Source organism: Triturus cristatus, chromosome 4_2 (assembly GCF_964204655.1).
Source record: "Triturus cristatus chromosome 4_2, aTriCri1.1, whole genome shotgun sequence".
Lineage (NCBI taxonomy): Eukaryota > Metazoa > Chordata > Amphibia > Caudata > Salamandridae > Triturus > Triturus cristatus.
This window is the reverse complement of record NC_140586.1, coordinates 293,804,820-293,818,821: the sequence shown is the minus strand read 5'-3', so window position 1 is coordinate 293,818,821 and position 14,002 is coordinate 293,804,820. Positions and strand designations below refer to the sequence as shown.

The 14,002-nt window shown below is 46.7% G+C and overlaps 2 non-coding genes across 2 annotated transcripts; both read right to left on the bottom strand.

Annotated features, from left to right (window-relative positions):
* Positions 1 to 220: 220 nt before the first annotated feature.
* Positions 221 to 335, bottom strand: LOC146833696 (U5 spliceosomal RNA). Its single transcript, XR_014960922.1, has one exon. It is a non-coding gene; the product is annotated as a U5 spliceosomal RNA (small nuclear RNA).
* Positions 336 to 11,774: 11,439 nt separating this feature from the next.
* On the bottom strand, positions 11,775 to 11,889 carry LOC146833695 (U5 spliceosomal RNA). The gene has a single exon (XR_014960933.1). It is a non-coding gene; the product is annotated as a U5 spliceosomal RNA (small nuclear RNA).
* Between the last annotated feature and the right edge of the window lie 2,113 nt (positions 11,890 to 14,002).

Sequence of the window (14,002 nt, the reverse complement as noted above, 5' to 3'; positions counted from 1 at the left end):
TGTATATAGCAGTAAAGGCTTTCAGATGATTAAGCGATGTTTGCGTCGTATGCGTTCTTGGTGTATGTCACATGAGAAAACTGTAAATTAAGAAAGTCAGTAAAATTCGTTTCCTAGATTTGGGTTGAGTTAATACTGTACTGTCCAAATATCACAGCGTCACGCTACACAGCATAAAAATCAGTTTAATTCGATTTTCTTTGGTTTACCAGGTGAGGGTAACCCTGCAGCAGCAGGGCTTTCAAAAATTGAGTGAAACTCTTTAATGTTCCTCTCCACGGAAATCTTTAGTAAAAGGCGAAAGATTTATTCGGTTTGAAGAGAAACCAGAGTATGAGCATTTCACCGCCTCCCTGTGGCCCCAGAAACAGCTTTCCACAGAATGTTAGGGTGATTTACTCTACTAAGTCCATCATTGATAACCCTTCAAAATCTAACCAACTCGTGAGAAACCTTGTAAACCGGTACATTGATAAAACACTTCTTGAGACAATCGATACAAAAGAGGGACGCACTGGTGACACGGACTTATGGGTATGCAAATTTCGTCTTAGGTCCCGTGACAGGAAAGGCTGTAACATTTGAATCGTAATACCACAGTCTCCCAGCTCAAGCCTTAGCGTCGGCTCCTTTTACACTTCACATTCTGAATGGTGCAGCGTTCGGAGCCTCGCGCAGGCTTTTGTGAGGCTCGGTGGCTCCCAAGAGGAGAACTTTTACATCACCATCAAGGCATGCTGGCTGGCTCATTGATCTTCTTTCCGAGACAATGAACGAACCAGTGTGTTTTCTACTTGCAGCCTATAAGGCTGCATCAGCTGCTGTAAGAAAACAAGCACTGGCAGAGTGGCAAAATGCTGACTCACGGCTTTGCCAATGCTTTTCCGCAATGTTGTATAGCATAGGCAAGATGCTGTGCAACATTACCAAAAGAAAACAAAACAATAAAAGCAGCGATCATGTGGGCATTTTGTAGGTGCGCGCGTGCACCGCTGCGCATGCGCAATTGCAAAATGAGGCGGGCACCATTGTTTTTATTCACTGATCCAAAATGGACGGATTCAAATCAAACAAATGAAAAAAGTAGGGAGGGCTGACGTGTCATTTGCTGCCTTTTGTTCCTCACCACCCTCCAAAGTAATAAATAAATAAATACATTTAAAAAAAAAAAAAAAACCCTGGGCATTGGGGGGCAGGAGAGGAGGCAGCAGGAAGTGGGCAAGGGGGGTGGTTAAAAGCAGCTCACAAGAAGGAGCAACATTGAGGTTGGGGGAAGAAGCACATAAGTGAGAAAGCAGCATTTTGCGCCAGGAGGGAGGGAGTTTGGAAGGGGGATAAGCAGACGAGAAAGCTTGCTACATTAGGGAAACAAGCATTTGCAATGCAATAGGCCTCGCATTTCCGCGAGTTTGAGCTATTGACATTGTAAATGACAATGCCTTTTATTTATGTTTTGGTTTTTAAAATGTAAATAAAATGCATTGTCATTTACAATGCCAATAGCTTAAACTCGCGTAAATGCGAGACCTATTGCATTGCAAATGCTTGTCTTTAAAGCCTGTTTATGTACCGCGCTCACCTGCCATGTTCTGTGAAAATCCCTGTTTCAACAAACGGGTCATCTAACCGAAGTCCTTCAATTACCTCCGAGAACTGCACGATTGTGCTTTCTTCTGTAAATAGGTGACAAACACTGCTTGGTACAGAGGGTGGCAGCGGGTGCACTGCTCTCAGTACTTTGTGCTAAAAGAATTGAAAAAGCCTAAGCTCTAAAGTTTCATTGATGGCCAATCGCCACTGCACATCAGACACGTCTGCATTTCCGGTTTGAATGGACCCAGCAACTGGGACCCTCTAGATGTGCAACTCCGACTGTGCTCAACTCCTCTGTGCTGTCTTTGCATTAACTGTTAATAACAGCCCTGATCCGCTTTTCATCCTCCCTGCCAGGCACAGTTCGAGAGGCAGGCCCCTATTAGTCGGAATGAGACCCAGTGCGCTTTCAGAAGTCCTTGAAATCCGCCAGGCTGCCGCGTAGCACATGAAAGTGAAGTTCTGCAAGAGAGCTCTGGGGCAGCCGGATTTGAATCTGGAGAAGGGAAGCATTCCGTCTGATCAGCTCCCTGCCTCCCTCCCGCAATTACACCCCTTTATCAGGAGCTTTCACACTCCAGTCGAGGCCGAGGAGATCTACCTTGAAACGCCCCTTAATTTGCTTTAGTTTCACGCCTCAAGCGCCGATGCTTTATACACAGCGTTGATAGCTACAGACAGACTCCTCAGAGAGGTCCAACAATCACTTGTGACGCTTTTGATTATCGCGATAATGAGCTGGAGGTGCTTTGAAGTCTGGAGAAACAGCTTCAACCACCCCAAGACTGAGTACAAAAGTGCGCCAGGAGTTCAATGAGCGCGTCTTTTGATAAGTGGGTTAATCTGTCTGTCACATGCTATAGTTATTTCTACATTTAAAACTAGGGGCTGCCCCCCTTCCCCTTTTAGTACTCCATTACTGAGGGGGTGGCTTGCACCCCAATATATTGTATATGCAGCAGTGGTGCAAGCTTCCTTAAATTTAACAGAGAAAGTAAAGTATGGACAATATCAGTACCCATTTGCATTATACATAGAGAGAATGTGCAACATGTGTCTCAAAGCAAACGCAGCCAAGGCGAAAGATTAACAAATGGGAGAGGAGGGGATATGAAAATGATATTTTCACTGAGTGCCAAGCGCTTGGTGCCATGCAGCATTCGCGGCAGTGCTGCCTGGCATGTCTTTTATCCCCTAATTAAACCCCTGAGTGCCGTGTCAGATGGAGACGCCACCTGCACTGCAAGGCTGCATAGTGCTTCCCGTAAGGCAGTCCAGGGAGTGGCAGCCGGGGGTCTTGCAGGGGGAGGCGAGGCTGCCCCTGCTAGAAGCAGGCACGGCCAGACCACCCGTTCCTGCCAGAGACACGAGCTCTGAGTGTGCCACTCCTGGAGGCCACTGCAGAGGTAATGAGTGAGTGACAGGGGAGTGAGCGCCCTGTATGAAGTAATGGTGCGAGAGAAAGAGAGAACTAGAACTGAGGCAGGGAAGGGGGAGGTCAGTCAAAGAGAGGGTCAAGAGAGAGCAAAAGGTTGGAGATCACAGTGGGTAGAGAGAGAACGAGCGACGAGAGGGTGAAGAAAAGAGGTTAAACGGCGGGAGGGCCTCGTGAGATAACGAGTGGACGGGGGTGTCGAAAGAGAATGAACAGCCAGAGGGGGGTCGAGACTAGAGAGCTAAAACGGCGAGCGGGATCAAAAGAGGACACTTAATTGCAGGCCACCATGAGGCAGACAGCCCACCCTACCCAACTAGGTGCCCAACTGAGCAGGGCTAGCGCTAGAAGAACTCCAGGGAGGGCATCAAGGTGCAGTGAGACAGTAATTGAAAATCTAGACACTGGCACCTAACGCCAGCACCAGCCCATTGACTGGCAGTCCCAGGTGAGAGTAAGGGGTGCTGCAAAACCCCTGACAGCACCATGATGAGGGGAGGACTCAACTGTGCTGGCAGTACCCAGGAAGATAATAAGGTGTGACTGACTCGGGGTCAGCTCTTCCATCAGCGACAGTAAACATAACGTCTTTTTTTTACTATATCTGATCACGCCATGACTCGCATATGGGCCTGAAGACCAATGCACTTGCTGCAGTGACTTGTGTTTGACCTCAGGATCATAATTTAAAAGCCTGTCAGTCTACTCAGCCTTTCATCCTTCCGAGATCGATAAAATGAGTACCACTGACGATTTAGCAATAAACATCTCCTATTAAGTAACAAGATACCCCTGAACGTGCATTTCACAAATGCACATAATATGAAAAGCTATCTCAACTGAGCAGAGCACGAATGCACTTGTTTGCATTTCACGACATATATCGGGTTGTGTAGGGTAAACCGTGAAGTTCAATGTTCCTTCTACAGTCAGCATTTATAAAGCTGTTTACCATAGGTGTTTATGCATCATATCGCGCACCTGATTATTTGATGAGTCACTTATTTACCTCACACTCCTGTTTACTACTCTATGCCTCCGTGGAGCTCTCTGCCTCTCCCGCTATATAAAAACAAATAAACTAGCGTGCCAGAACAGAAACCCATAAACACAAGCCGAATCCGATGTCATTCTGTGATGTAACCCCGGAGACTTCTACACAGCCAGCCCCCCCTACAGCTAAAGGCATTACGATTTTATATCAGCGACATAACAGGAGCCATACCGATTCCAATAACACATGTTGTCTGTCTATAGGTCGGGTCCACCAGAACGCCCTACCCTTTAACCAGGAGCACACAACCTGCATCGGCACGTGCGCCGGGACTCTGGTGCCCGTGTTTTACAGTAATTACGTGCGCACTAGACCAGGTCTCCTCCCATAACACGGAGTTCTGTTTCCAAAACAAGGTGCCGAGGCAGCCCTGAACGCTGGAAGCCGCCAGTGATTTATAGAGCCGAAAGCAGCACTTAATGAGCACTAAACAATTGAAATATGGCTTGGAAACGTTTGTGGGGGGGGGGGGAAAGGGCTGGGAACAGGCGCCCTCGGAATGCCTGTGTGCCGTGGCTCGTCTGCTTCATGGCTGTTGTGAAGACTTTTCTTATTTGCTTGTTTATTTAACAAGCAGATAAGAAAATTCTTCACGAGGGCTGTGATGCACAAAGACAAAAAGAAACGCTCGCCATCTGTTTTCATTCAGCCACTTGTTAGAATTGGCTTCGGTCGTGATTAATGTTTTTTCCGTGCTTTTGGTTTGCAGGCTGTCACATGGGCTGAGTGAAAACAGATGCGCTTGTCACGATGGGCGGCATCACAAAACTGCAAGGGCGTCAACAAAAGTGACAGCCAGCAAACCAAAATCACGGAAAAAACATTAATCATGACCTAAGCCAATTGCAAACGGTCGCAACACAGGGGCGTGGATTAAAGCTCCCCTTCTTACACTGTTTACTATAGCCCTCGCAGGGCGAGGAGCACATGCGCGCTCCAACGCCAGGCGAGGCCTAAAAAGCCCACCTGGGAGAGAGATGGCAAACACACGCACTCTCATGGAGTGTTTAGAGAAAAAAGTAGATTCCTACAAATGAGCAGTAAAAGGATAGAAGCCAGCCAATCAGAGAGTTGGTAAAGAGGTTATGCTCCAGGGCAAGGACGAACACAGAGGTCCAGGTTTACAAAGATTTTGCATCAGGCTGGCGACACATTTTTATGCAGTCCCGACGCTAAATTATGTTTGGTATTTACAAAGCCAAGCAAATGTTGATTTGCGTGGCTTTGTAAGAAAAAGTAAAGAAATGCAGGGCCATATTATCAAGGAACGGCGATAACATTATCGCCGCTTTAGCAGATGCAGGAACAGGCTAATGGCACAAAATGGACATGACAAGAGAATGGCAACTTTCTAAATGTCTTCTTTTCAGAACTGTAACTTAAAATCAGACTTCAAAATTAAAGAGGGTTTTAAATTACAATTCATTTGAGTGCAAACATGACATTTCTACCCGTTCCAAATCAAAAGTCATCACTTATTAGATGCAATAAGGTAACTCAATGTTATCATAAGTGAGAAGTAGGGAAAAACAAATGTAAGAGTTTTTCATTACCAGGACCTGTAAAACATAAAAGTACATTTCCAAGTTTTCAAATAAACTGCACCCTGCCATATAGGCTGTTTAGGGCTTACCCTAGAGGTGACCTATATGTATTAAAGAATAAGGTTTAGGCCTGGCAAAAAGGTTGGTTTTCCATGTCGAAATGGCAGTTCAAAACTGCACGCAGGCTGCAATGGCAGACCTAGAACATGTTTGAAAAGGCTACTTAAGTGGGTGGCACAATAAGTGCTGCAGGCTCACTAGTAGCATTAATTTATATGCCCTGGGTACCTGTAGTTCCAGTTTACGAGGGACTTATAAATAAATTAAATGCGCCAATTGGGTGTAATTCAATTTTACCATGCTTAAAGGACCGAGCACAAGCACTTTAGCTCTGGTTAGCAGTGGTGAAGTGCTGAGTACTAAAGCCAACAAAAACTAATTTAGCAAAACTGAAAAGGTGAAGGTAAAAAGTTTGGGGGACTACCACCCAAGGGTCTCAGGTCTAAGACTGATCATAATTCAGGCACCTTAGCACTGTGGCACAAGGGCACCTACGATGGCGCAAGGAAGCAAAAAGTGCACCAGCGCAAGGAGAGAGAAGGACTCTGCAATTTCTTTAAAGATATGGTGCAGTTTTGCTCTGTCCCTTTCACGCAAGACAGCGCAGCAACTTTACTTGCTGCGCTGCATTGTGTGAATTCTTTGTAAAAATGCTGCTTCATCTGCAGTCCCTCCTCAGCCCTGTCATCCATCAAATGGCAGTATTCAGCAAAACCAGTCAGCAGCTCCTTGCTAGCAAAAGGCCTCACAGAATAACTAAAGGAACCCTGTCTGCACTCCCCTCTCCCTCCAGCTACGGGAATGAAAGCAATACACTTCCACAGCCTGGGAGCTCAATCCTCACTTTCATCTTGTGCCAGACCAGGTGAGGTGTATCCAGAAAGGTTCCCACTGGTCTCTATTATTCTGTCTAACTCACACACAGCATGCATGTGCCACGCAAGCTACACACATCAACATGCTTAAGGCAGTCTCTGGACCTTGGAGCTAAGGTCTTGGTAAGTTTGCAGAAGTGGAAATTTACACAAATGGGACAGTAGGCCTTCAATCTGGAGACACATATAAAAAAGGTTTGATCACGCTATTAATTCTCAAAACATGGCATGCTACCACCACCCACCACTCTATGTACTAAACCCATGACAGGGACAGTAGTCTACTGTTACCAAATGAGGACACGTGTGGTGCGCACCTCCAGGTCACAGGACAAGTCCAAGACCTTCTTATATCAGAGACAGGCCTAGGCCTCTTGACGTACAATAGAATAATGTGATGCCAGGGCTAAACAAATCCCAAATTAGGGTACCAGATACATGCAGTCATTCACTCGGAGCAGCGGAACACACCATTATACCATGCAGGGAACATTCACGTCCCATCAGAAACCCCCTCAGGATCTTTCTCATTTCAATGTCATGTGAGGGGTCACAGTATCCTGAATTTTGACCTAAATAATGATGCAATACAGTTAAGGTGAGCAGTGGACCTGGTGTTCACTACTGATGAACCACCAGGATCCCCCTTAGAACAGCATTAATTGAAGAGATATTCATTATAATTTTGACTGATTCTACAAGTAAGCGTGAAAGAGGGTTTGACGGATTGAGTACATTTTGTGTTCCAAGTAGAGAACCCGGAATCCAGAGTACCTCGTGTAGAAGGCTTAAAAGCATTTTACTGCTAGTTCAGTTTACTTTGGTACTTTGAGGGAATGGGGTATCCTAAAGCTAAGGTTATAGATGCCACATAAGACTCATACTGTCACAGACTCTATTTCTGTGGGACTAGATGTCCTTTTGTCACCATCTGAAAATTTGGGATTTTAGGATCCCAACTCCTATAAAATAATGACAGTTCTCGCTGCTGTGTGAAAATGAAGTACGCCTAAAACCAGCATTTCCCCATGAAGGCTGAAGCAGCCCTATATTTAAGAGGGAAGGGGTCTGACAAACCACATGGTAATCTGAATATTTTGTACAGAAGAGGTTATTGACACTGCACCGAACGCACAGGTGTCGAACCTAGACTTTATCAGGCAAATATGAGTAGATTGTCATCTTATCCACAGAGTTGTATTGGACGATAAGTTGTCCTTGTCAATATGGATTTAGCTGAAATTTGCACAGTGAAGCTCTTGAGAACGTAAAGCTTTATATATAGATAGTTCAGCTTAAAGAAATAAAATGCTCCCCCCGAGATAATGAAGAGGACAGTGATTCTTAAACTGAGAGGTATGTTTACTAAGATTTTACGCCATGTTTGCGTCCCTTTCTATGGTAAATCTTTCCTTACCAGCGTAAAATCTGTTTTACGTTGGAAAATTACTTGAAAGCAACGCAAAGCAGCGCATAGTGCTGCTTTGCATCACTTGGCGCCAAGGGGGCTTGCCGTGGGTGGTGCATGAGCATTCACACCCAACAATCTAAGATTTCCTATGCTAAGTCCTATTTGCTTAAAAATGTAGACAAGGTATAGCGTCAGATAATAGCGCCCATTTGAGACAGGCGCTGTGAAGGAGAAATGCTTTTATTTCTCTTTTCTTTTCCAACTTTGCATGTGTGCTGCACTGTACAGCCCACATACAAAGTGGGAAAAGGTTTAAAGTTAGTCTAAGCATTGTAATTTGTACTGGAAGGATATCCTTCCAGTACCAAACATAGGTTAGACTCACGGAGACACCCTTGCAGGATGGTGCAAAGGTGTCTATGGTGCACGAACGTACATTTCCGCGCCGGCGTTAGGGAGAGGGGAGTGCCACATTTCTGTAAATGTGGCTTTCTCCTCCTCTCTCCTTGTCGCACAGAGCAGCATTTGCGGCTGCTGCACTGCACTGCATGACTGAGTAGTTAAGCTGGCCCTGACTGTGTTATGGTGAAGCACGTCAAAATTGGTACTGATAATGGTACGGGTATTGGCTACTCTAGCGCTTATTTGCTTGGCAGAGAGAAGGCACTTGCAATTAAAAGAACAGCTTTTTTTCAGATTATAACAAACCACGTTTGACTCGATATCATTCTGGTAATCACAGGACTTTTGCTGCCCCCTCCTCTTCCAGTAACACTAATAAAAGAGCCCAGGTTGACACCAAGAGAGTGGGGGGCCCTCTTCTGTCGTCCTGTCTCGCTTGATAGCACACCCGTCAGCACAATGTATTACTGCCAGTGCTGTTTAATACACATGAAGTGGGCTTTGGCTTTACCCAGAGCAGTACAATGTTGTCACTTCATTCTGTTGGCTGTTTGTTATCTCATTGCGCCTTTTAGGAAGTGCAACCTTTGGAAGGCAAGAGGGATTATTTTACATTTATTTGAAAAGTACACTCAACAATCGCTCTGTGTGAAACAATTAATTTACTATGTTCTATATGCATTCTATGTAGAAGGCATTTCTTTTTAGCTGCTTTTTTTCCCCAGCGCTGGCAAAGCAAAGAGGGGAAGCTTTAATGAGGTATACAGAACTCGTGCATGCAACGCATGGGAACAGCATTCGTGAAGCTCCCGCCGCAATGGCGGAGGAGCATCGCCTCACTGGCTCAAAGCCAGCAAGTGAAAAATAAAATGATATCTTAGTATTGTTTTATTTTTCACTTGCCGGCTCTGAGCCAGCTTGTGCAGGGAGGGGCGGGGCCAGGGTATGGGAGGGGGAGCGGCAGTGCTATGTGCACTTTTAAGTGCGCATGTGTGTTTGGCCCGCCGTCTCAGGTCGGCCAAACACACATACCCACTTAGGTTTCTTCAGCCAGGCTGTATGGAACAGCCAGACTGTAGAGACCCCAGAGACGCCCTGTCCTGAGCGGATCGTCTTTTCAGCCCGCTCAGGCCAATCCCTGCGCTGCTCTCATATGCGATGGGAGTCAGATGCTTTCCCAGGAGCGCGAGGCGGACTGCAGTGCCAGGTAAGTGCCATTAACCCTGTCTCCCCATCTCGCTGCGCGCTCCCCGCATGCTTCCCACTGGCCCCCTTTCCCCCTCCGCACCCCTCCAACCCCCCTGCCGCCGGTATTTTATGGTGTCAGGCACCGCTGCCTATTGGCTTGGCAAATTGTTGCATACTTATTACAGAGCTGATCTGTAATAAAGGTGAAAGATGGATCAAACATGTCGAGAGATATACATTTGTGGTTCGGATAAAAGTACTGATGAATTGTAGCGCCTTTTGGGATTACAGAATGGAAAGCCAATGACTTAAATTCACCCTGAATCTAGTTCTGAAGAGCTAGGGTTAATTTCCAGGGTAAATTTTGATTGCAGCTGGAGTGCACCGAATAGGAGGTGTATTTACATAGAACAGTATTGTTTGTGGGAAATCAAGTTGAGATGAAATTACAGAAACCAGGATGTAATGCGGAAGGAGCATTTACAATGGGAACTTTTTTTCAATTTATATAGCGTCAGCTTAACCCAAGGGCATTGGAGCTCATTACGTGAGCACTAGAATATACCACAGCAGATCAGATCCATTTTTAGGTCTCTCTCGGAGACAATGCATGAGCTGTTGATTGAGGGACATTTTGTTTACATTCAAGGGGCTTAGAGCCTGTCCATAAGTTACCATTTGTTTGTTTCATCATCACTCTCTTTTCTTGGCTTTTCATTGGTCAGCGAATGCTAGTTTCATTTCTCTTCATGTTTGTGCCTTCAGTGGAGCATGGGCCAAGTGCTTCTTACAGTCGGCAGTCAGTGTCCATCCACTGGTCGCATGCTTCCAGATGTACTTTTTTATGTAAGTTGTAGCACTTGATAAGAGTACATTTGTTTACAGGCTGTCTCCCACCTCCCCAATCCCGTTCTGCATCGTTGCTTGTCTGTCTCCCTCCCGCAAAGTTGACCTCTTGTGCTGGCTTGCCCTGTCTCCCACGTGCATTGTTGCTTGTCCTGCTTCCCCTGCATCGTTGTTGCATGCCTGGTCCCCGTGCCCCCTCTCACATTGTTTCCACATCGTTATTGCTTACCCCGATTCCATCTCCCACTGAGTTTACATGAGCCATTCCCTCTGCCCCTCCCCCATTGTTGCTTGCCTTGTCCCCCTGCCACCGTTCCCCATCGTTGCTTGTCCCGTACCCCGACATCCTTTTCCCCATTGTTGCTTGTCCTGTACCCCACCCTTGTTTCTTGCCCAGTCTTTTTGACCCTCACCCCATTGTTGCTTGTCCTGTACCCAACCCTTGTTTCTTGCCCAGTCTTTTTGACCCTCACCCCATTGTTGCTTGCCCTTTTCCCCACCTCCTCCTGCCAGAGAACAGAAATCAATCAGACACGGCCAGTGCTAGCCATATCAGAGCGCTATTTTCCCTAAACATTGATAAAGCCAGCAGGTCTCGCCTATGCGAGGTCTATTGGCTTTGTCAGTGTCTTTTGCCATGTTGTACAGATGCGTGGCTGCTGTGCAGCATGGTTTAAAATCAAATAAAAAAGCACTGTAAAGCAGCAAGCATTGACCACGTCATCGCACTTTTATGTTTTACATTCAACCATGCTGCACAGCAGCCGCACTGCTGTACCTGGCTAAGAAAAAGCCTAGACAGAGACATTAGATCTCGCATAGGTTCAACTTATTGCCTTTGCTAATACTTGGTTTTTAAGGCACTGGTTAAAAGCCACTTTTCTAGGATCATCGCAGGTTAAGTCTGCAGGACGCGAACCTGATTTGCCCGTTTTAAATTAGGAAGCTAGGCCATGGCATGATTTAAATATACGTTATACATACATACATATTTTAATGCACCTTTTGAATTTGAATCACAGAGGCGATTTCAATCAAATCTCAATAATCATGAGACTGATCTTGAAATAAACCCCAGATTGAAAACAGTTATGTGTTTTTTTTTCCCAATTGATCCTTCTTTATCTGGTGTTCTATAGCGCTGCGTGTATATAGCAGTAAAGCCTTTCAGATGATTAAGCGATGTTTGCGTCGTATGCGTTCTTGGTGTATGTCACATGAGAAAGCTGTAAACTAAGCAAGTCAGTAAAATTCGTTTCCTAGATCTGGGTTGAGTTAGTACTGTACTGTACAAATATCACAGCGTCACGATACACAGTGTAAGAATCAGCTTAATATGATTTTCTTTTGTTTACCAAGTAAGGGTAACCCTGCAGCAGCAGGGCTTTCAAAAATTGAGTGAAACTCTTTAATGTTCCTCTCCACGGAAATCTTTAGTAAAAGGCGAAAGATTTATTCGGTTTGAAGAGAAACCAGAATATGAGTATAGTGCCAATATCGGCAACAGTTATCACAACACACATAAGTACATAAATAAAACACACGACACTGAATGTAAGTGGAGAAATATTGCTGCAGGTTTATTAGCATAAGCAATATGCAAACATGGTGGGTTATCTTACGGGCGATCCCAGGGCAGGCCAGCCCCTATGCCGCCTGCCCGTCTGATAAGCCTAGAGTCACCATGGCAACGCCAATTGGTGTATACCTAATGTTGGGAGGGTCCCCCCCTCCCACCTGTGGACCACCAGTCCACTTGCTACACACGCCCCCCCGTGATGGGTGGGCGGAGCATACATGGCAGCCCCCGGTTGCTCAGACCCACAACCGCCTGTCGGATAGCGGGGCGCCGTCGGTCTTCCAGTGGACACGCTAAACATCCCTGGGTATCCTGGCTTAGCACCACACGGTGCTGCTGCATGCTATACCCCTTGGTATGTGCAGACCCTGGATCGCCCTGTAACTCCTCCACAGCCTTGGGAGTGGCCACCGTCACTACCAGGGCCCCCCACCAAGGTACCACTCCTATTTGCAACCCGCAGCTGCCAATGCTTCCCCAAGATCCAGTAAAATTAAATCCATGCCTACAGTGGAGAGGTGAACCCCATCACCCTCCAGGCACCCTGTGGACTTGGCGTGCATACGACGATGAAGCCAAGACCTTTTTGTTCTGCGCAACTGCGCATGGCCCCAGGTAGGCCTTTTTACCTCCCAGGTCCAGCCAAAACAAGTCTACGCCCAACCGGACCGGCGGCCAGCATGCACCAACAGGACAGGAGCCCCCATCCTTTCTAAACTCCCCCGTGGATTTTTGACTAAAATTACCTTAAACCTATAACTGGACGATGGTCCAATGTAGCCTTTGCATGGCTGAGGAACAATCCCTTTGACAAGACACTCCTGCCTGACAGTGCCAATGCGGGAGGAGGTAAGAGTTGAAAAGCCCGCCTTACTTCCTCTTTCACTTAGTTGGAGTATGTCCATCGCATTCCATCAGACACCACCATTCTAAACTCCCCATGGATTTAGGACTGAATTTAACCTGCCTAAGAATAGGCGATGGTCCAATGATACCTTTGCCTGGCTGAAGAACAAAACCTATTCCAAGCCACTCCTACCAGGAGGTGCCAATGTGAGTGAGTTAAGAGATGACAAGGTTTGTACCTCCTCTTTCCTCCGTTATCTGAGTCGGAGCACTAGTCGGAGTATGCCATCACCTTCTGACATTCACCACCATATGTGAAGCCTTGCCCTCCCAACTTTCTGCTAGCGTACTAGGGAGCAGACAAGGCAGCGTGACCCGGGGGGGGGGGGGGGGACCAGAGCATAAATACCCTTCTATGTTGAATACTGGGAAAGACAATGGTTCTCCTGCTACTTGTAGCCCAACTATGTTTCCCAGGAGTTTCCCCCAATCATATGGACCAAGTCGCCCCTGTGGAAGGCCCCTTCCACCCTGCATAGCTGCCAGCCAGTGCTGGAGGGCGGGAAAAGTTGCCCGTTACCGTTACTCACATCAAAAGTACCTGTTTCGCCGAACACAAGGACGGGCTACTAAGTGAGCTGGCCAGGCTCCGCCCTTGAACCAGAGGTCAGACCCAGGCCCCTCTAAGTTCTGCTGCTTCACCTGCCCGTTAACACAAATAACTGGGGCAACTGAACCACTTATCGCCGTGCTGCATGTCCTCTTGGACAGGTGCACGGGCACCTGTCCCAGCATCCAAACGCAACCAGAAAGTCGAACCGTACCCCAAACGGTAACCCCCAACTGGCCTGGAAGCGAGACAGACAATACTACTGCCTCAACAAGGTATGTCCTTTGCCTATTCCATGTCTGGCTGTAAGAGTTAGACATTGCCAGTCCCGAGTGAAAAAAGGAGCTCTACAGCTGCTGGTGCTAATGGTGGAACATGTGGCCTGACGGAGCAGACTGTAATTCCATTGCTACTGCCGTGCACGACCCACAACCATTGGCTCTCCATGGTACAATACCTTCATGCTAATCATGGTTTCCTAGGAGGATGTTGACAAGTCTATGTTTAAGAAGTCTAACCGTGTCCTGAACAGTACCCCCCAACTGGCCCTGATCCGAGA